We start from the raw sequence: 23,938 nt of genomic DNA on the forward strand, positions 1-23,938 counted from the left end.
CATCCACCCCAGTTGATTACATGGGAAGAAGAAATATTTAAGGGTCATACAGGTCATACAGTTTGATGTTAGTAATACGATTTCATGCAAATTTAGGATGGAGTTGGAGTAAATGACACACCCTTGGATAGTTAGAGTGATTTATTAATATTTAGCCAAGTAGTATAGGAGGTAGATGGTGAGTCAGAGATAGAAATGCATATCCCCCTACTCCTAAAGTCCTACAGGGAAACATGCTGGGTGATAACCTAAATCAGTAATGGGATATTTTTTTCTGGTCAAAGGCCCAGAGCTCCTGTGAACCTGGTTTTACTTGGAGTTTTCAGAGAAAAGGTCAGTTAGTGGCAGCTTGGCAGCTGACATATCCCTAGAGGGAAAATGGGGTCAGGGAGGATAAATTGGTAGCCAGAGATAGAGAGTTTCTAAAAATTAACCAGGAGGGCCTATACAGGACAAGGAAGGTGGAATTATAATTATGTTGCATCAGCAAGTTTGCTAGAGAGTATCAGCAGTCAGTTTTAACTAGAATTAGATACAGTTTAAACCATAAGCATACCAGAATTGTGTAATAAGAGGCAGGACTAAGATAATGGGACCATTGACTTCTTTGACTTCATAAGAATCTCTCTCACCTGCTATACTAGATCCTAGAGGAGTTATTCCTTTAAGAGATTTTGTTCCCAAGCTTATCTCCCTTTTTTAGGCAACTTCAATATTGCCCTTCTTGATTTTTACATCTTTAGCTTCAAAACTATGGAAAACAGCAGTTAGGTGGCATAGTGGATTGAGAGTAAGACCTAGGGAGGTCCTGGGTTCAAATGTGACTTCAGATACTTCCTACCTGTGTGATCCTGAGCAAGTCACTTAACTCCCATTGCTTATCTCTTACCACTTTTCTGCCCTGGAACTAATACACAGTATTAATTCTAAAATGGTAGGTGGGAGGGGGGGTTAAAAAAAAAAAGAAAATACTCTACCATGAACCCAGAGCTATACACTTCTCCTGCTACACACCTTGTTTTGTAACTACTGCATCCATTTCCTCACTACTTATTTCTTCTTTTTAAAATTAATATAATTTATTTCCAGGTACCTCAGCCTCTCCCTCTCCCCTCTTTACACCACAGAAGTCATCATCCAGCAAACAGATATGTGTATATATATAGATTATGTCTTTTGTGTTTCTATTTTTCAGTTCATTCTCCAGAGATTATTCTTCAAAGATTAATTTTGTAGCTATATATAATGTTTTCTTGGTTCTATTTGTTTTGCTCATTATCTCATGTCATTCTTTCTAAGTTAAAAAATTAATCTACTCATAATTTCCTATGATGCAGTAGTGATTTATCACAATCAGTTTAGTCTTTCCCCAATTAATGGATATCTCCTCCATTTCCAGTTCTTTGCTACCACAAAGAGAGCTACTATAAATATTTTGGAATATATAGGTTCTTTTCCTTTTTTTTCTGGTCTCCTGGGAAATAGACAAAGCAATGGTATTTCTAGGTCAGGGGATATAGTCATAGTTTTATAGCTCTCTGCACATTATTCCAAGTTGTTCTCCAAGACGGTTAGATAATTGTGCATTTTGTCCCATCATTTGATTTATTAGGTGTGCTGCCTGTGAAAAATGTGTGTATTCACAGAAAATGTCTAAAAATAAAGGCAGAGAGCTCAAGGAGAGGCATGGGTAGATAGCTCTGAAATCTTACCCTTCTCTAAAGAAAAATGTCTGCCTTTAAGAGAACAGGAGATGGAGCATGAGACTGGCCATTCTGTTCTCCTCTGAGAGAGAACCTAGAAATCTGTCTATTCATCTTATTAAATATTGCTGGTTTAGTGCACTGTTTTTAGGTTCAAAAGCCACAAACTTCCCTGATCACTGTCCCTTAAAGGGGAAGGGCAAATTTATGTTCACCAGTTAAATTTTTTCCCATCAGAAACTAGTTGCTTAGGGGGAAGCTGGGTAGCTTAATGGATTGAGAGCCAGGCCTAGAGATGGAAGGTCCTAGGTTCAAAACTGGCCTCAGACACTTTCCAGCTGCGTGACCTTGGGCAAGTCACTTAACCCCCATTGCCTAGCCCTTACCACTCTTCTGCCTTGGAACCAATACACAGTATTGATTCTAATATGGAAGGTAAGGGTTATAAAATATATGTGTATATACATATATATATAAAGAAGCCAGTTGCCTATAAATAAACCATTACATATATCGAATAGTGAGTGAAACCATTTATTAAAGCAAAAAGCAAGCATAAATGGGAAAAAATATACATATTAGCATATACCAGAAAAAATACAAGAAGTAATGAGCTCTCTACCTGGGAGCAAATGATATCTGTCAATCAAGACAGAGGCCCTAATCTCACCTAAGGGGAAATTCTCCAAAGTCTCTAGGGAGGCAAGCTGGAAATCAGGGATATGTCAAGGATTCAGCTTTGCCTACATATCTGCTTTCCACGGTTTGTCATACCCTTTTCCATTTGTCTTGAATTGTCTCCCAAGAGAGTCAGGAACCTTATGTATTTGGTCTTGAAGCCAAAATTAAGACTATTTGAGCTTTCCAAACTTCCCACTCCATCCTCACACATGCATGTAGCCTTGCACCAGTGTTCTGTCCACCAGTTCAGTTATACCTAAACAGCAGCACCTAAAACACCCTGGAAATAGGATGATTACTTTTGAAACCGAGAAAAGTAGTTCCTTTTGGGAAGTGACATGAAACAAAATTGAGTATGTAGAGTGGGGCCAAATTATGGAGAACTAGGCAAAAAAGTCTCTAGCCTTTGTGTATTATTTTTTTTAATTTTTCAAATTAAATATTTTTTTATTAACCCTCTACTCCTACTAACCTCTCCCTTTATATCTGTTAAACAGATTTTTAAAAAACCTGAAACAACTCCTTCAATACATATCTATATAGTAAAGTAAAACAAATTCTACATTAGCTATGTCTGAAAATGCTTATTTCTGTATTTTAGGTTATCTTTTTGTTGGATGATAAGTGGCATGTTTCATTGTCATTCTTTTGGACTCATTCTGCTGATCTGTGTTCTGGTCTTTCAGCTTTTCCCCTAAATGTTACCATTGTATAAATTGTTCTTATTTGGCTTACTTCATTCTAAATCAATTCATAAAGTTCTTCCCAAGACATATATGAACTGATGCAATATGAAGTGAGCAGAACCAGGAGAATATTGTAATCAAGAGTTAATAGCAGTATTGTAAAGATATTCAACCATGAAAGACTTAGCAGCTCTGATGGAAACAAAAAGCACTGATCCACTACAATTCTAAGACTCTTGATGAAAATTTTTCTCCATCTCCAGGCAGAGAACTGATGGACTCAGAGTTTAGATTGAAACACATTTCCTTCCTTCCTTCCTTCCTTCCTTCCTTCCTTCCTTCCTTCCTTCCTTCCTTCCATCCTTCCTTCTTTTTTTCTTTCTAGAATATGGTTAATGTGGAAATATATTTTGGATAACTTCATATGTATAACGGGTATTGCATTTCTTGTCTTCTCAGTGGGTGGAGGGAAGAAGAGAATTTGGAACTGAAAATAAATATAAAAATTTTAAAATCTAGCTCTTCCAAATTCCCTTTGAAATTATTCATTTTTATGGTATAATAATATTATGTTACAATCATATAACATAGTTTGTTTAGTCATTTTCAAATAGTAGGAAAGTTCAATTTTTGGCTAACATGAAAAGACCTACTATAAATATTTTTGTATGCATAGTTTTTCTTTCTTTTATTTCCACTTAGCAGTTTACTATTCCACCAATAGTTCATTAATATACTAATTTTCCCCTCATTCCCTCTAACATTTACCATTTATAATCGGTAAAAGGTAGTACCTAAAAATTATTTTAATTTGGCTTCCTCTAAATCAATATTGATTTAGAACATGTTTTTCATATGACTGTAGACAGCTTTGATTTCTTCTTCTGAAAATTGCCTATTTATCTCTTTTGACCATTTATCAATTGGGGAATGGCTCTTATTTTTATAAATTTTAATCAGTTTCCTATGTATTTGAGAAATGAGGTCTTTATCAGAGAAACATTATAAATTTTTTTATATTACTTCATTGTCTATTGTACCTTTTAGCAAAATATAGTTTTCCTAATTATCTCAATTAGAGCTAGTTTTGCTTTTGTTTTATCTGAGATCACTAGTGCTACCCTTACCCTCTTCACTTCATCTGAAGTATAACAAACTGCTCCAGTTCTTCAACTCTGTGTGTCATTCAGTCCCAAGTGTATCTCTTATACACAATTTATTGTTGGATTCTAGTTTCCAATCCCGTCTGCTATTCACTTCTCTTTTATAAGTTAGTTCATCCCATTCACTTTCACAATTATGATCACTAACTATGCATTCCATTTTCCTATTTATCCTTCTCTCTTTTTTATTCTCTCTCTCCTCAAAACTCTGTCCTGCTTTCAACTGCTGCCTCCTCAATCCATCTTTCTCCTTTTATGGCCCCCTCCTCAATATTTATTATCCTCTTCCTTTCCTACCTCTGTATTTGGTAATATCCCCCTAATTTTCCCCTCTACTAGGAAAGCTCTTCTTTGCACACCTTCTTAATGTGAGGAAATTTGCCCCATTCTACCTCTTTCTTGCCCCTTTCCTTAGTATATCCTCCTTTCTCAACCTTATTTTTTTGGATGGGAAGGGGGAAGTCTTTCTAACATAGTCAACTAATACCTGTGGCCATTGTCTATAGAGACTTCTTAATTGCCTTAATAAACATCTATCATCTTTCTAAATAGGAATGTAAACAATTTAACTCCTTTGAGTCCTTTATGATTACTTTTTCATGTTTACGTTTTTAAGATTCTCTTGAATCTACTGTTTGAATGTCAGATTTTCTATTCAACTCTGCTCTTTTCATCAGGAATGCTTGAAAGTCTTTTATTTCTTTAAATATCCACCCCCCCCAAACAATTAAACTGCCAAATTGGTTTTTCTTGGTTGTAATCCTAGCTCCTTTGCCTTCTGGAATATCATATTCTAAGCCCTCTTTTTGTTTTTAAACATGAAAGCTAGTCTTGTGTGATCCTGACTGTGACTCCACAATATTTCAATTGTTTCTTTCTACCTGCTATATTTTTTCTTTAATGTGGGAGCTCTGAAATTTGGTGGTAATATTCCTAGGAGTTTTCAGGAGGTAACTGGTAGACTCTTTCAATTTCTATTTTACTTTCTGGATCTAAGGTATTGGGGTAATTTTCATTAATAACTTCCTTAAATAAGATGTGTAGGCTTTTATTTTTATCATAGTTTTCAGGTAGTCTAATAATTCTCAAATTATTTTGCCTCAACAAAATTTCTAGGTTAGTTGTTTTTATGATGAGATATTTTACATTTTCTTCTATTTTTTCATTCTTCAGACTTTGCTTTATTTCTTTAAAAAAAAAAAACCCTTATGTTCTAAGGCAGAAAGGCAAGTGCTAGTCAAATGGGGTTAAATAGTTTGCCCAGGATCATACATCTAGGAAGTGTTAGGTCAGATTTGAGCCCAGGTCCTCCCAACTCTAGATTTGGTTCTCTATCCACTTTACCACTTAGCTGCCCTTGTTTTATTGTTTCTTTGAAGTCTCATAAGCTTCCATATATCCAATTCTATTTTTTTAGAAATTATTTTCTTCATTGAGTTTCTGTACCTCTTTTTCCATTTGGCCAATTCTACTTTTTAAGAAGTTCTGTTATTCAGTGAATTTTTTGTACCCCTTTTATCATTAGTCCATTTCTGTTTTTTTAAGATATTATTTTCTTCAGTATTTTTTGTGCCTCTTTTATCAAGCTAACAATCATCTTTTCAAAATTTTCTTACATCCCTCTCATTTCTTTTTTCAATTTTTGGTACCTATCTCTTTGTATAACTCTTCCAGGACTTCTTGCTGGTCTTGGGTCCAGATATAATTTTTCTTTGAGACTTTGCTTGTAGCTGTTTTAACATTGTTATATCCTTCTGAGTTTATGTCTCGATCTTCCCTGCAACGATAACTTTTTATGGTCAGTTCTTTTTCTCCCCCATGATTTGCTCATTACCCTATTTCTTGATTTAAAATTTTATATTAAAGTTAGACTCTGCTTACTTGGGAATGAGGAGGCACTGTGTCAAGCTTCAAGGTTTTGTTTTTTTTTGTGTGTTGCTGTTTGCAGAACTAATTCTGAGGGTCTGCAAGTTTTTGGTGCTTAAAAGGTCGTGTAATCTTGGGAGAGTTATGGTCACTACTCTCTCAGTCTATACTCTGGTTTTTACTAAGGAATGGGCCTTTGGTCTCCTGCAATTAGTGCTCCTCCCTACTTTGGTACTGTGACAAGAAATTCTACTCCCTTGTGACCAATACTCCTCTCCACCCCAGAACTGCAACCCTGAGCTGAATAGGGGTAATAGATTTACCAATCATTACCAGCTCTACAAAAAACTCCCCTGCAGTATCTTTCTCAGCAATTGTCTGACCACCTCATCATTTCTGGGCTGAGAGTTCTTGAAACTGCTCCTTGCCACTGCCACAGCTGTTTTACCTACTTGGGCTTGGGACAGACCTCCACCAGATCTCCATCCTGGTGTTATAGACCATTCCATTCTACCTCTTAAGTTTTCTTAGGCCAAAAAAATACATTACCTTGGCTTTTTGTTAACTTTGCCCTTCCATAATTTAATTTGAGGCATGATTTTAAAGTTATTTGGAGGGGAATATTAGGAGCATTCAGCTGAGTAGCTGTCTTTACTCTGACATCTTGAGTCTGCCTAATTGTTCTTTACCCTTTAGTATGTCTTTATAACTAGATCTATTTCCTTTTTTGAGATTGGGTTATTTATGATCTCATTATTTTATTAGAGTTTGGATATTTTATATTTTGGAAGATATTTTCCAATTTTGTATTCTGTTTTGTTAACATATAGCTGCATAATATATTCTGATCATTCTTTTTATTTCTTCTAGGTTTCACCTTGATTTTTGCTATTTTATTGGCTTCATTTTTTTCCCTCCTTAATCAAATTAGCTTAGGGTTTTTCCTTTTTCTTAATCTTTTCAAAGATTCAGTTTTAAATTTTTGTTGTTTCTGTTTCTTTTTTTCTATTTTATTGATATCTCCTCTAATTTTTATTTTTCCTCTTTTGTGCTTATTTTATATTTATTTGTTGACTTTCTGATTTTCAAAAATGTATACTTAGTTAATTAATCTTCTCTTTTTAATTTTGTTGCTAATGTATGTTTCTAGGGATGTGATTTTTTCCACTGAGGGCTACTTTAGTTGTGTGTAAGAAATTTTGACACATGATCATCATTATCATTTTCTTTTACATGATTATTGTTTCTGTGATTTGTTCTTTTACTCACTCATTATTTAGAATTTCATTGTTAAATCTCTATTTGTGTCTGTGTCTTTTGTTTGTGGTTCCTGAGCCAATGACTATTATTGCCTTGTGGTCTGAAAAAGATATATGAACTCTTTCTGCCTTTTTACATTTGTTTGCGTAATGTGCCCATATATATGGTCATTTTTTGTAAAAGTTCCATGTGGTCATAGGAAATAAGTATATTCTTTTGCAGTCCCATTTAAAAGATAAAATGTCCTTTCATTTTAGCTTCTCCAGAAATTTGTTGAGTTTCATGTTTTCCCTTTTGCTTATCTTATCCAAAACCTAGGGAGGGATCTTGAAGTCTACTGTCACTATCATGTAACTGTACATATCAGTTGAGTTTAGAGCAGGAATACAATATTGCAAAGGGAATGTGAGGGCAGCAAGGGTATCCAAATGGAGATTCTTGCAACCAATTAAAAAAAGAATAACAGGAGCCATGGTGTATAAATAGATAAATAAATATAAAACCTTGTGCCCATCTGGCCAGTGCTGAAGGATTTGGGTGCTTTGAGGATAATAAAGCAAACCCTTTTTTGGCCACTGAAAAGTAAGTTTCCAATTTAGTGGACCCTCAGTCATTGTCTTCTCTTCCTAGCTACATATAGTGTTAGGAGTATTGTACTGACCCTTTTATTTTTATATCTACTTCATTTGTGAATAGATCCTTTCCCTTCTCTTTCCTAGATAGCCACCCCTTGTAGAAGGAAGGAAGGAAGGAAGGAAGGAAGGAAGGAAGGAAGGAAGGAAGGAAGGAAGGAAGGAAGGAAGGAAGGAAGGAAGGAAGGAAGGAAGGAAGGAAGGAAGGAAGGAAGGAAGGAAGGAAGGAAGGAAGGAAGGAAGGAAGGGAAGAAGGGAAGGAGGGAAGGAAGGAGGGAAGGGAAGGGGAGCAGTTCAGAAAAACCAACCCATATACTGAGCCAAATAATATGCAATGTTCTATACTCATAGGCCCCCACCTCTCCAATGAAGGAAGGATATGAACTCATATAACTCATGTAGAAGGAAGGAAGGAACTCATCTCTTGTCATTTCTTTGGAGATAAGCTTGAGTATTATAATCACTCAGCATTGACTATAGTTTCTTATTCTTGGTATTTACATTGTCACTGTATTTATTGTTTTCCTAGTTCTGCTTGTTTCATCCTGCATCAGTTTATATATCTTACCTGAGTTCTTAATATTCATTTCTTACCACATAGTTATATTCTATTATATTCATATTTCTTTAGCTGCTTTGCAATCAATTGGTATCTACTTTGTTTCAAATTCTTCATTGTAGGCAATTCTGTAGTTAGTGATTGAAAGGAAGGTAGTACCAATACAGATCCTTAGAAGCATTCTTACTCCAAGGTGCCTAGGAAATAGTATCTAGGTCAGACGGAATTAACCTCTGTCTGGAGAGGTTGATGGCCCTGGATCTTATGGTTTTCATGGAATGATATAAGTAAGCATTATGGGAGCTGTACTGTGATGACTAAGGCCTTGCAATTTAGTATGGTATAGGTAGTATATACTGAGATGTGAAACCTGGTCTGCTGAAGTTGTCAGGCAATCAAGATGAGCTCATGTGCTTCTTTCCTCACTTCTACAGAGTTGTCACAATTAACCAGACAATTTTTCCACCAGGTGGCGATCTATTCCAATCACCAACTGAACCAGACCACCAAGGGGTCTCTGAGAGCTCTTTTGGCATGTGTGGCCTCCCATCTCCAGGTCATTATGGGCTGTAGGTGGCATATGGAAGTGCTGAGCATTTGAAAAACAGGGGAAACAAAACCCAGGCCCGCTAGATTAAGGGATGTTGAGGGTTAAAAAAAAATGAAAAGATTTCTCAGAAATTTATTTTTAAAAATAGAGAAAAGCTATATGACTCACCACTTCATCTGTGACCCCACCCTGCATCTAGAATTTCCTCCTACAGTTTAAATGATTCTTTTCATTTAGAGTACACAAGTAGTCATCTTCCTGTGACCAGCTTATTTAATATATACCTCCCCCCCAAAGATTTTAAATTCTGTTAGATAGTTGATGACTACATCCCTGAATGTCCTTCTGCTACCACAAGAAAGGGAAAGGGAAAGGGGAGCAGTGTTGGTGCTTAGGACCAAGACCCAGGTTCTGGACTCTAACAGTAAAGGCCAGGGAAAAATAGGAAATGAATGAATAAATGAAGAATTTATTTCTGTTCTCAAGGAACTCATATCCTAATAGAGAAAAGAACACATGAGGAAGGTTTCAGCAGCAAGTCAGATGAAAAAGTTCTATGAGGAGAAGGTAGGTTGCTCAGTGGTTAGAGAGCCAGGCCTAGAGATGGGAGGTCCAGAGTTCAGTTATGGCGTCAGATATTTCTTAGCCATGTGACCCTGGACAAGTCACTTGACCCATATTGCCTAGCACTTACCATTCTTTTGCCTTGGAACTGTCTTGGAAGACAGAAAGTAAGGGTTTAAAAAAAAAAAGAAAAGTTCCATGGTCCTAATGTTAATATCTTTTCTTTAAGGTTATTTCCACTGATAAAATCATGTTAGTTTCTCTTGCTTGAACCATTTGATAAAGTCAGAGACTTGGGTAGTAAGAACTTTCTCTTCTGGATTCTGAGTAACTGTGACTGGAGTACCTGCAGGAATAGTTTCTAGGGGATGTTTCCCAGGATAGCTGAATACTGAACTGAAAGCATTGGTATTCCCAATGTTTGGGGGTTCAGCACTATCCTCTGGGTGTGAGGGATCAAAATGGTAATGAAAAAAGGAAATGTAATGAGAGGGATCCTGCCTCCAGACCTTTTATTTATTTTTTTTTCATGTTTGATGGTCTTTATTTACAACTTTGTTGGGAAAAAAGCAGAGGGAAAATTTAAAATGGCTTACAGAGGGCATTCCAGATGATGCTGTCAGTTTAAAGAACTTGCATCTTTAATGTCCATCTGATTAATTATCCAAAGAATTGCAATGCTGAATCTGCATAAGTTTTCTATTTATGAAGTACAGTGCTCTTATTTTAGCTAGTCTTTTTTAAAATATATAAATACAAAGTAAATCAAACCACTCATTAAAAAGATGCAGCTTAAATGAGGGATATTTTCAATATGTATGTTGTACTTGGTAATGATACATGCCCAATAAAACTCACAAGTTGGGGGAAAAAAGCATTTATACTTCCTACTTCAATTATTTACAAAATCTTTTCTGTAATGACCATTATATTTCAGATTACTTATGACCTACTCTGAACTTACTATAGAGGTGTAGTCAAGGTCAGAATAGAGGTGATAAGGGTGAATATTCCTTTTTTGGTGGGAGGGGAGGGATTGAAGGAGGGGGTACCCTCCTGAAATCAGTGTGAGAAACCATAAACATCTTGTTTAAGAATTCTAGACAGGAGAAAAAAATTAAATGTAGTCAATTTCAATTTATGCTGAGCTGACAATTTTTTCATCTGACTTGCTTGCTGTCATTCCTCTAAATCTTCTTCAAGTTCATCCAAATCCTCTCCAGTAAAAAGGTTTTCATCAACAGGAACAGCACCAATCACTCCCTTTTCCTGTTCATTATTTTCTTCCAAATCACTTTGTTCTCCATTTTCTGCCCCACCTCCTGAAACTTCACTCAATTTATTATCATCCTTCTCTACAGAAGTATATGTACTGAATCTTTCAAGACTAGCCACAGTAATACCAGTCTCATCCACATCCTTTGGGACATGCTGGCTCAAATCTATATCATTTATTCTTATTAGGTCTTCAACCTCATCACCACCAGTTCCTTGAGTATATCGAGTATCATCTGCTTCTTCATCATCATCATCAACCAGTTCAGGATGAAATTCAAAAACTTTGTGGCCACTGATCACTAGTGCTTTTCCTGCCTTAAAGTCTGCTTTTCTTCTTTCCATATCTTGCTCACGTTTATCAATCTTTTCTTGTCTTTTCCTTTTCTTCCATGCAAGAAAAAGACTCTAAAGAGATTTTGGTAACATTTGGTCCTAAAGCAGAACGCTCTCTTTCAACTAGATCTTCTAATGAAATTTCATCTTTTTCTTCTTTCTTATCTTTTTTTAAAATACAAAACCAGGAGGAAGAGCATGATGGTACATACAATTATCACCACCTCTAGGGCAAACCCCAAACCAGCCATATTTGTTGTTTTCAATAGCATCAAGAAAGTGCTTGCACACTATTTGAGTTTTTGGTTTTTTCTTTTCCGCCTCACCATGCTTCTTGTTCACTACTTCTTCCAGCTTTTTCTCATCCCAATTATCCATGGTATCCTTTTCAAGTTCTTTATCTCGTGCATCTATATAAACACTTCTTTTTCACATTTTCTTTCCAGAGACAAATCATGGGAGAACTTACATTTATCTCCTTTAGTACACTGCCCTGGCTTAAAGAATGCACCTACTACAGATTTGGGATCTGCACCTTTACTTATTTTCTGAACAGCAACTACAGGTTTGAATAGTTTAGTTCATTTAATTCCTGAAGTTCTTTCTTCTTGTCATATTTCTTTAATTTCTTGTCACCTTCATTTTGTGCAGCCTGTCGTGGATTTTGTTGACCAAATTTAACTTGATGAGTCACAGCCTTGATGAACTTCTGTTGCTTTTCCCCTTTCTTATTCTTCAAACCAAAAGTTTTCTCAATGATTTTCTCCTTCTTTTTCTGCTCCACCTTTTTGTTGCCCCCAGCTGGAGCCTGTTTCTTGGGGGGCATGGCGGAGAGGGCCCAGGCTCCCCTCCAGACCTTTTAAAAATGAGTGCATACATGCCTTGCAGCATTGAGTAAGTGTTTGTTTCTTTCCTCTGACCTCTCTATTTAACCAAAAAGATTTTTTCCCCCTCAAAAGCTATCAACCCTAGTCCCCAGCTGTTTGATCTGCCTTTAAATCTGGTCTTTTTCTGACATTGGTTCTTGCTTCTGTTCCCAGGCTATTCTCAGTTCTTTGGATTTAACTCATTTTGTTGGTCTCTGGCATTTTCAATTGCCAGCATATAATATAGTGATAATAACTTCTTTGGCTGTGCTAAGAGAATCAGTTCATGTCCTGTACATGCCAGCTCTCATGGCTTCCTGCTCAGGTAGACAGTTTTCAGGGGCAAGGGCAAAAGATAAAAAGGAGTAAAAAATGTACACATATATATTTGCACGAATTTTCCATAAACCCACAAAATACTTGCCAAATCTCTTGAACCTTTTATGAAACTTTATTTATGAATACTTTATTTTATTGAAAATTTTTATTTAATGAATTAATTTAGAATATTTTTTATGGTTACAAGATTCATGTTCTTTCTCTTCCCTCCCCCACCCTCTTTCCATAGCTGATGTGCAATTCCACTGGGCTTTACATGTGTCATTGATCAAGACTTATTTCCATATTATTGATATTTGCACTAGGGTGATCATTTAGAGTCTATATCCCCAATCATATACTGTTGTGTAAGGGATTTTAGCAGGAGCAAGGTGAAAGCAGGAGATCCTATAGACCAGCATTCTGGAGCTCTCAGGAGCTGTGTGGGAGTTTACACTAACAGTTGGCTCTCTCTGAAGAAGGAGACTTTGAAGCTGCCAGGAGACTGGGACCTGACTTCAATCAAAATCATCTTAACGAACTGGTAGAGATAGTGGATAACAATTACAATAGTGGACACTGTGTGATTATCCATCATTCCCCTTCTGATTCTGATTCCTCCTGTGCTACTCTTCCTACTGGGAATTTTGCTAAACCCAAAGGGGACTCCAGTTGTGTGAAATTTACTTTGGCCCTTGTTCTTGGTCCTACCAACCACTCTCCAATCTTAAATAGTAATCAAGGAATTAGTTTAGGATAGTTATAGAAAGTTGTTAGGGTTTTCATCTCTGATTTGGGTGTAAAATTAGATATTCCCTGATTCCTTTCCCTTCTTCCTTTAGGTTAAATAAAACTGTTATTTTCTTATATGTTTATAGTTTTGACCCCTTATTCTACCCACCTATTTCAATTAGTGAGTCAGTAGGTCAAATCTACAAAAACTGGCCTAGACAAGGGTAGTTGAAAAAGATCCGTAAGTTGGCAGTTGAAGTACCTTGCAAGATTCCATTTTCACTTGGCAACACCTGGTTGCTCTCCAAGGTCCTGGAACACAGAATTCTGACTTTTAATGGACACAGGAGGAGGTTTAAATATTAAATCGACTGTTTAAAGGGCAAAAGCACATGTGTTAGGAAAAATTTTTTTTGTTTTGTTTTTTTTGGTTATTGTTATTGATAATCAAGGTGAATACTAACAACATGTATCCTGTTCAATATAACAACTTTCTGTATACATTGAGCATCATGTCAGGAGACATGACAAATGCTATTTTTTTTTCTGGGACTGTTTCATGCATGACCCTTATGGGATTTTCACCCCATTTCCTCATTGCTGTTATATTATCTGGGTTATGAATGGATGGAACCAGTTATGTCATTGACTTTAAGAACTATTTTGGCCTATGTACTAGTATTATGCCTATGTTTGATTGTTCTATACAAATGCAGATACTTGTTTTTTGGAGTTGGTTACAAATTAAGGACAATTGTACAATGGATAACGAAGGATTCAGAAATGAAGCAAATGCTTCTGCTAATGAGGGATAAAATTGAAGCAATGGAACAATGTATGAAGGAGAGAATGATTTCCAATAATGGTGTTTTCCATGGTTTACAGGATAAGGCTATTGATATAGCTATCAGGCATAGAACCTCTTGCTTTTCTGATGAACCTAATAAAGTAGTAAAGGAATTTCAGAGGGAGATTGAAATCTTTGACCTGGACTACGCTGATTTTTTCTTACTGATGAAGGAATTACTTACCAAGAGAGAGAGGAACCAATTCATAGAAGAGACCAAACATGATCCATATTTGATCCCATGGCCACAAGATTTTGAGGGCATAGATATGAATTCAGCTCCTGATTATAGAAGGATGAAACAGGTTAGGAGGTCAGTCATTAAAATAATGAAAAGGCATTTCAAACGCCCAAATACTTGATCCAGATTTGAAAATAAAAGACATAAACAGAATGAATCACCAACCAGTATTCTAGAAAGAATAACATGCTGCTGATTTAACATTTAATAATAATAATAATAATAGGACTTGATGTGTTGGCTGATGACACAATTGCCCACAACAAGAGACTATTTGTTAAAAATGCCTGCCCCAAGATAAAGCTATTTTTAAGAACAACTGCCCAGACTGGGAAGAGGTGGGTTTGGAAGAGTTAAAGAGAAAAGCAACTTATTTATGCATGGTTAATGATGATAGATATGAAGACAGGGGCACAGTAATTGAGGATTTGAGAAAAATTAAGGGATGCCGAAAGTAAAGCAAGGGATAGTGAAATAAAGGAAATAAAAGCAGTAGCAACCCATAGATCTGTGCAACCAAACAACCAGTACAGGCCAAGGGAAAGGAGATCTGGACCTCTAAGATGTTTCTTATGTAATCAAGTAGGACATTTTGTGAGGGAATGTAGATTCAGAGGACAAATTTCTAGGCAAATTAATCATAATAACATATAATAAGCAATACAATAATGTATGGAATAATAATAATTATCATAGGAGAAATAATAGTAATAATTGCCAAAGTGCTTGCTGATAGGGAGCTCAGGAACCTGATTTAACCACAATGCAAGAGTGGGTTAAATCAGGAGTGAGACCCAAGTACAGCCAAGTAGTTAGTGGACATAAGGGTGATCAGAACAAAGGGGCATGTTCATTATGAAGGTGTACCCAGAGTTCTCAAGTATTTGAAGAATCAAGAGAAACTAGATTGGAAATAAATGGAATTGAATGGAATTGTAGGAGCTGCCTGCAGTAACTAAATATCTTCATGGGTGGACACCTGAGAAGGAGAATGGAGACTGAGGGAAAATGGATGAAGGGGTTATAGAGAGAGAACATAACAAAGGAACAAAGAGTCAGAGCTGCCTGCAGTAACTACTTAATATCTTCATGGGTGGACACCTGAGAAGGAGAATGGAGACTGAGGGAAAATGGATGAAGGGGTTATAGAGAGAGAACATAACAAAGGAACAAAGAGTCAGAGACAAAGAGTTAAAATACATGGGATCCAGCGTGCTCCTCTGATGGTATTCTCTGAACTTCATATGTTCCCAAACTTTTATTGAAGAATCCAGGAATGTGGAGTGGGAGGTAGCTAATGAACATGTGACATGACATATGATTTAACATTGGCTCAGTTGACAACCATGTAATCATAGAGGAGGAGGTTAGTCATACATGTGACTTGGTGTAGAATGTGGTCTGAGAAGGTAGGAACTAGGACCCTGTGGCAACAACTCATGTCCTGCTCAGGAATTCTTTTGTCCTTTGGACTGAAGATTTGGAAATACAATAGTCAAGAAGTAACATGACCATGAGTCTGGTATATAAACACATAAGATACAATATCAATACATCAATAATACTTTCAAGATGCTAATATACCTGGGGTCACAGAATGATAGAGCGTAGAACTTTACTCAAGGCACTCAGAAGTAATCTGCAGATTAATAACAACTATGGAAGTGATAATTATGGAAATAACTATGATAATAATAATGGAAACCACAACTTTAGGAATGATAACTATAGGAATAGATATTGGGAAAATGATAACTCAAACCAAATAACTCCACAACAATATAATTTTAGTGGTGCTCATCCAAAAAATACTCAGGGTGCTAATGCCCCTCAGGGGGGTGCCCTTCAGGGGGGTGCCCAAGGAACTCCCCAAATTCTATAAAGATGTCTGGGGGGTTGGGGCACAGGAATCAGAGAATACAACCTTTGAGTTTTCAGACCCTGATGTCCTACTACTCATTGTCCATATCTACTTCCCCCCATACTGATGAACCCCATGTTACCTTAAAGGTGGGTCACACCTATTATGATTGTCTTTTAGACTGGAGCTTCCAGGTCTGTATTAAAGAGTACACTTGATTTACATTGTTATTCTTTTGGCTCAGAGAATGTAATGGGAGTGTCAGGAATACCCAAAAGGGTTAAAAAACTTTCCCCTAGAATGGTGTCTGTAGGACCCCTAGAGGTACAACATTCCTTCCTTTTGATGCCTGACTCCCCTTTGTGAATCTTAAAAACTGTTCAGACTCTACCATAGAAGATTTGGTTAAGCTATTCCCTTATTGTAACAAATGGAGGTACTTGATCAGGAATGTATTGGGAATTTTAACATTATTCCATCCATACTTAGGCATACTTTAGGGCAAGATAAAGTTGTAAACTCCTTACTGAACAATGAAAAGTCCCCAACTCATACTTATAGTGAAGCTAAAACCTTAAGCTAGGTGATCTATTTTTAGATCTAATACAAAAGGGTGCTAAGTACTTATAAAGGTTAAATTAATCACTAAAAGGTCAAGCAACTTACAAAAGGCAAGCTTAACAAAAGAGGTGTGAAGTTTTGGTCTACCCAGAGAAGGTGATAAAAAAAGAAGATGTGAACTAAGAATGGTCAGTCCTGGGGAAAACGTCTACTGTGATTGGTAGATGGGAAAATTTAGGGGAGGTGACACAAGAGAAAATTGTCTTTAAAAGGAAGGAGCTTGGTGTGGAATAGTTTAGTTAGAGTTGGAGTTTGGAGTTAGTTGGAGGAGCTGGGTCTCAGAAACTCAGTCCAGGAGTTGAGGATTTCAGTTAAGGACTGGAGTTTTGCTTGGGACAAATCTTGTGGTGAGTGATTAAAGACTGACTAGTCTCTCTTAAGGCTCAGGCCTAGGCCATTTGGCCTAGGCCCTTCATACTTTTTTCTCTTATTCTCTCTCTCTCCCTTTCCTTAATTCCTTCTTTTGTATTAATTAAAATCTCCATAAAACCCAGCTAACTTGGTTATTTTCATATTTGGGAAATTTTCCCATGGCAACCACTTATTTTTTATTTAAATCAAGATTTATCAATATTTAAACCAAAATTTAAATCAACTAAAATTATCTTTACAGTTTTGGCAATTCACAGTCTTGAAACCCACATTTTTCGCAGTTACACCTTTAAATTTGCAGGGGAGGGACCTTCTATGCAAACTCAGAGCCACAATAACTTGCTCCCCAGATGGTTCCTTATTGGAAATACCTGAGGAATCTTTAAGTTTATTCCCTGTAATTCTCTCAGAGAGTCAGGAGGGGAAAGAGCATCCCACCTTTGTAATACCTATGGATATACCGGAATCTCTTTGGACCACATCTTCTTCTGATGTAGGCTTACTTAAATCTGCTGTTCCTGTGCAGATAAAAACTAAATCTAGCCGCCCACCTTCCATTCCTCAGAATCCCCTCTCAAAAGAGGCAATAGAGGGTATTACCCCAGGCATAAACTCATTAATTGCACAGGGAATAATAATCCCTTGTAAATCTGAATACAACATGCCCACTCTGCCCATTAAAAAACCAAAAAGGGGGCCCGATGGCAAGCACATCTAGATTTGTACAGGATCTGAGGGCTGTGAACAATCATGTTATAAAGAGACACTCCATAGTTTATTCCTCTATTCCTAGCACAGCTACATACTTTATAGTAGTGGACTTTTTTCTCAGCCTTTTTTTCCATTCCCATTCATGAGAATTCCAGGCATATCTTTACTTTCACCTGGAAAGGCTCACATATACATGGAGTCATCTACCCCAGGGTTATGTGGAAAGCCTGAGTTTATTTGCACAAATTTTGAGCCAAGACACAGATAATATAACATTTAAAAATAACAAATTAATCAAATACATAGATGATCTACTCTTGGCTTCAACAGACACAGAAGCATGTCAGGAAGATAGTAAACACCTTCTTTTGGAATTGCACAAAAGAGGGCATAAAATCTCAATGGACAAGTTTCAGTGGTATCTCCCTAAAGTAGAATATTTGGGGTTCATCCTGACTGCAAGTGCCCATTCTATTTCTCCCAAATGAATTGAAAATATTCAAAATTTAAGTGCTCCTACTACTAAGAAACAGTTGAGAGCAATTTTAGAAGCAACAGGGTTTTGTAGACAATGAACTCCTTGCTATGGGGAAGTTACTAAACCCCTTATAGCACTAACAAGGGATTTGGACCCTGAGCCCCTCAAATTAGAGCCAGAACACTTGTCAGCTCTATCAGATTTCAAATAGGCTATCCTGTCTGCCCCTGCTCTAGGCATCCCAGATTACAACAAGCCATTTACTTTGTATGTAAATGAGTGAAGAGGGGTAGCTTCAGGTGTTTTAACTCATATTTTGGGGCCTTCTCAGTGCCCAATTGCTTATTATTCTGCCCGACTGGACCTAGGATCCATCAGGCTATCCTATCATGCTATCCATCATGCTATCATCAGGAACAACACCATGTCTTAGAGGAGTAGCTGCTACAGCCTTACTAGTGGCAAAAACTGTTGATCTAGTATTAGGTTGCCCATTAACAATTATGTGCCCACATGAGGTAGAAGCATTGTTGCTAAGGCATAGAACACAGGCATTCTTGGATCAGCGAATTACAAGGTATGAAATAACCTTGTTAAATAATGAAAACATTACCATGAAACGCTATACAACCCTTAACCCTGCCACCTTGCTTCCAGATTTACCAACTTCGGGAAAACCTTTACATAGTTGTGAAACACTAGTGTCCATGGCAGAGAAACCTCGAGATAATCTCTTGGACAATCCTTTAGACAATACAGATCTGGTCTTATTGATTGATGGTTCCTCCTTTATGAGGGATGGCATACGCTACACTGGAGATGCTGTAGTCACAGAATTTGTCACTGAGTTGTCAGTTTCACTGCCCTCTAATATTAGCACTCAAGAGGCAGAACTCCTAGTTCTGAAACATGCCTGTATAATTGCCAAGGATAAAAGGGCAACAATTTATACAGATTCTAGATATGCTTTTGGCATTTGTCACTAGATCAGGATGTTATGGCTCTAGAGAGGATTTTTAACTTCAGCTGGAAAATCTATAGCTAATGCAGAAAGTATTAATGAAGTTCTTTCTGCTTTCCAGTTGCCAGAAGCCCTACCTGTAGTTCATTGCTCTGCCCATACAGGTTGCACTGATCTTGTCTCTAGGGGAAATGATTCAGCAGATGCCACTGCAAACCTAGCAGCCATAGGAGGGTCTGAATTAATTTTAACATTAACAACCACTGATGATTTAAATTTATCACTTTCCTATAATGAAAAGGAAGTGGAAAAATGGAACCAAAAATTTAAAGCAAAACAAATTAATGGAGTATGGGTATCATCTGAAGGAAAACCCCTGCTCCCTAGAAGTTTCTGTCACCAGATTTGCCAATCTATTCACAAAAATGGTCACTTTGGCACCCAGGGCATCGTGGACTCTCTTAATAGAGTATGGATAGCCCCTGGTATAACTATGGTAACCTCTAAAGTGTGTACAGCCTGCTCTACCTGCCAAGCATATAAGCAACATGCCTTTTGTGGCAAAGCCTTTGATGGGCATCCTGTGGCTTACACACCTTCTGAGCACCTAGCGATAGATTTCATAACAATGCCAAAGAGTGGACATTATAAATTTTATCTAGTCATAGTGGATCAACTGACCAGATGACTGGAAGCATTTCCTGCGATCCGAGCCACAGCAGCTTTTGTTGCTTAGGTGCTTTTAAAAGAAATTATTCCTCGCTTTGGCCTGCCAGCATGTATGATTCAGATAGAGGAAGCCATTTTACTGATTCTGGCCTTAGTCAGATATATTCTTGCTTGGGGATAACTCCCAAATTCCATGTTCCATATCATCCCAAGAGCTCAGGCCAAGTTGAAAGAATGAACAGAGAACTTAAAACTATGATTGGCAAATTATACACTGAGGCACATTTAAAATGGCTTGAAATTCTTCCACTGGCCCTATTTTATCTTAGAAACAGACCGAGAGGAGACCTACACATCTCACCATTTGAGATGCTTTTTGGACATCCACCTATACAGGCTAAGCCTTTCTCCCCTGCATGTACATCACTATTAGGGGGAGATACTACTATTGCTTCCTATATACAGGAATTACAGGACAAACTGTGTGAACTTCATGAATCTGGAGCTACAGTACAAGCTGGACCACTAGACTTTTCTCTTCATGACCTGAACCCAGGAGACAAGGTGTATATTAAGAATTTCTAGCATACTGATTTTATGACACAAACATGGTACTGATCCCAAAGCTAGGCAGGTCAAAAACAGAAAAAGAAAACCATAGACCAATCTCCCTAATGAATATAGATGCAAAAATCTTAAATAGGATACTAGCAAAAAGACTCCAGCAAATCATCACAAGGGTCATTCATTATGATGAGGCAGGATTCATACCAGGAATGCAAGGATGGTTCAATATTAGGAAAACCATCCACATAATTGACCATATTAATAAGAAAACTGACAAAAATCACATGATTATCTCAATAGATGCAGAAAAAGCCTTTGATAAAATACAACACCTTCTATTGAAAACACTAGAAAGTATAGGAATAGAAGGGCCTTTCCTAAAAATAATAAACAGTACATATCTAAAACCATCAGCAAACATCATCTGCAATGGGGATAAACTAGAAGCCTTCCCAATAAGATCAGGAGTAAAACAAGGTTGCCCATTATCACCTCTATTATTGAACATTGTACTAGAAACACTAGCAGTAGCAATTAGAGAAGAAAAAGAAATTGAAGGTATTAAAACTGGCAATGAGGAGACCAAGCTATCACTCTTTGCGGATGATATGATGGCTTACTTAATGAATCCTAGAGAATCAACCAAAAATCTAGTCAAAACAATCAACAACTTTAGCAAAGTTGCAGGATACAAAATAAACCCGCATAAGTCATCAGCATTTCTATATATCTCCAACCCAGTTCAGCAGCAAGAATTAGAAAGAGAAATTCCATTTAAAGTTACCCTAGACAATATAAAATACTTAGGAATCTATCTGCTGAGACAAACACAGGAACTATATGAACACAACTACAAAACACTTTCCACGCAGTTAAAACTAGATCTAAACAATTGGAAAAATATTGATTGCTCATGGGTGGGATGAGCTAACATAATAAAAATGACAATCCTACCCAAATTAATTTACTTATTTAGTGCCATACCCATTGAATTACCAAAAAACTTCTTTACTGAATTAGAAAAAACCATAACTAAGTTCATTTGGAAGAACAAAAGATCAAGGATATCCAGGGAAATCATGAAAAAAAAATGCAAAGGAAGGAGGACTTGCAGTCCCAGATCTCAAATTATACTTTAAAGCAGTGGTCGTCAAAACAATTTGCTACTGGCTAAGAGACAGAAAGGAGGATCAGTGGAATAGACTTGGCGTAAATTATCTCAGTAAGACAGTTTATGACAAACCCAAAGATCCCAGTTTTGGGGACAAAAATCCACTATTTGATAAAAACTTGCTGGGAAAATTGGAAGACAGTGTGGGAGAGATTAGGTTTGGATCAACACCTCACACCCTATGCCAAGATAAATTCAGAATGGGTGAATGACTTGAACATAAAGAAGGAAACTATAAGTAAATTGGGTGAACATAGAATAGTATACATGTGAGACCTTTGGGAAGGGAAAGATTTTAAAACCAAGCAAGACTTAGAAAGAGTCACAAAATGTAAAATAAATAATTTTAACTCCATCAAATTAAAAAGTTTTTGTACAAACAAAACCAATGTAACTAAAATCATAAGGGAAGCAACAAATTGGGAAACAATCTTCATAAAAACCTCTGACAAAGGTTTAATTACTCAAATTTATAAAGAACTAAATTGTACAAAAAAATCAAGCCATTCTCCAATTGACAAATGGGCAAGGGACATGAGCAGGCAATTTTCGGATAAAGAAATCAAAACTATTAATAAGCACATGAAAAAGTGTTCTAAATCTCTTATAATCAGCGAGATGCAAATCAAAACAACTCTGAGGTATCACCTCACACCTAGCAGATCGGCTAACATGACAGCTATGGAAAGTAATGAATGTTGGAGGGGATGTGGCAAAGTAGGGACATTAATTCATTGTTGGTGGAGTTGTGAATTGATCCAACCATTCTGGAGGGCAATCTGGAACTATGCCCAAAGGGCGATATAAGACAATCTGCCCTTTGATCCAGCCATAGCACTGCTGGGTTTGTACCCCAAAGAGATAATAAGGAAAAAGACTTGTACAAGAATATTCATAGCTGCACTCTTTGTGGTGGCCAAAAATTGGAAAATGAGAGGATGCCCTTCAATTGGGGAATGGCTGAACAAATTGTGGTATATGTTGGTGATGGAATACTATTGTGCTAAAAGGAATAATAAAGTGGAGGAATTCCATGGAGACTGGAACAACCTCCAGGAAGTGATGCAGAGCGAGAGGAGCAGAACCAGGAAAACATTGTACACAGAGACTGATACACTGTGGTACAATCGAATGTAATGGACTTCTCCATTAGTGTCAATGCAATGTCCCTGAACAATCTGCAGGGATCTAAAAAACACTATCCACAAGGAGAGTATAAACTGTGGGAGTAAAAACACCAAGGAAAGCAACTGCTTGACTACAGGGATTGAAGGGATATGACTGAGGAGAGACTCTAAGTGAACACTCTAATGCAAATACCAACAACATGGAAATGGGTTTGAATCAAGAACACATGTGATACCCAGTGGAATCGCGCGTCAGCTATGGGAGAGGTGGGGGGGGGAATAGAAAATGATCTTTGTTTCCAATGAATAATGTTTGGAAATGACCAAATAAAATAATGTTTAAAAATAAAAATAAAAATACAGCTTGGGAGGAAAAAAAATTTCAAAAAAAAAGAAAGAATTTCCAGCATACTGGAGCAATTCAACCTTCCTGGGAAGGGCCATTCCAAATATTGTTAACTACTCCAACATCTATAAAGATTGGAGAAAAGGACTCTTGGATTCATTGAATTTGGATTCATTGAAATTGATTCACTGTATCCTATACATGCATTGTGTAAACCTTAAAATTTCTTAGACTTAAGAATGTTGGAAATTTCCCCATTGGGAAATTTCATACTTAAAAAAATCTCCTACTGATAGTAAGAACTCTATTGGAATATGAAACTCCTTGGCATGGGAGGATCCTTCTCTTCCCTACTTAAGACTACTTTAGGACAGAAACCTTTTGCTAAACAATGGAAAGGGCTTTGACCTATGCTTAAGCATAGAACAGGAAGTTCTTTGAGTCATGATTGATTTTAGAATTGATACAATAGAGATACTTGGAATGACAGAACCATGTCTTGGAATTTCCAATCTCCACCCTACTCAGAGTAACAGGATTTAGGAAGGGCTGCAGCAAAGATCAAGATTTAATTATTTGAGAACATGTGCAAAGGGGGCAGACCTCTGGGAGGTCCTGGGTTAAGCTAGAGCCACCATTGGCACAGGGGAGAGACCGACAGTGATTGGTAGATGTGAGAACTGAGGGGAGGGAACTTAGATTTTTGGCTTAAAGATAGTGGGTCTGAGGACAGAGGTTGATGCTCTGAAGGAGGTCTGAGAGGAGAGAGGTCCTG

General features: G+C 37.1%; 1 pseudogene; it reads right to left on the reverse strand.

Annotated features, from left to right (window-relative positions):
- Positions 1 to 10,843: 10,843 nt before the first annotated feature.
- Positions 10,844 to 12,116, reverse strand: LOC100016956 (zinc finger CCCH domain-containing protein 15-like; annotated as a pseudogene).
- Positions 12,117 to 23,938: the final 11,822 nt, after the last annotated feature.

This window comes from Monodelphis domestica, chromosome 2, assembly GCF_027887165.1.
Source record: "Monodelphis domestica isolate mMonDom1 chromosome 2, mMonDom1.pri, whole genome shotgun sequence".
Taxonomy (NCBI): Eukaryota; Metazoa; Chordata; class Mammalia; order Didelphimorphia; family Didelphidae; genus Monodelphis; species Monodelphis domestica.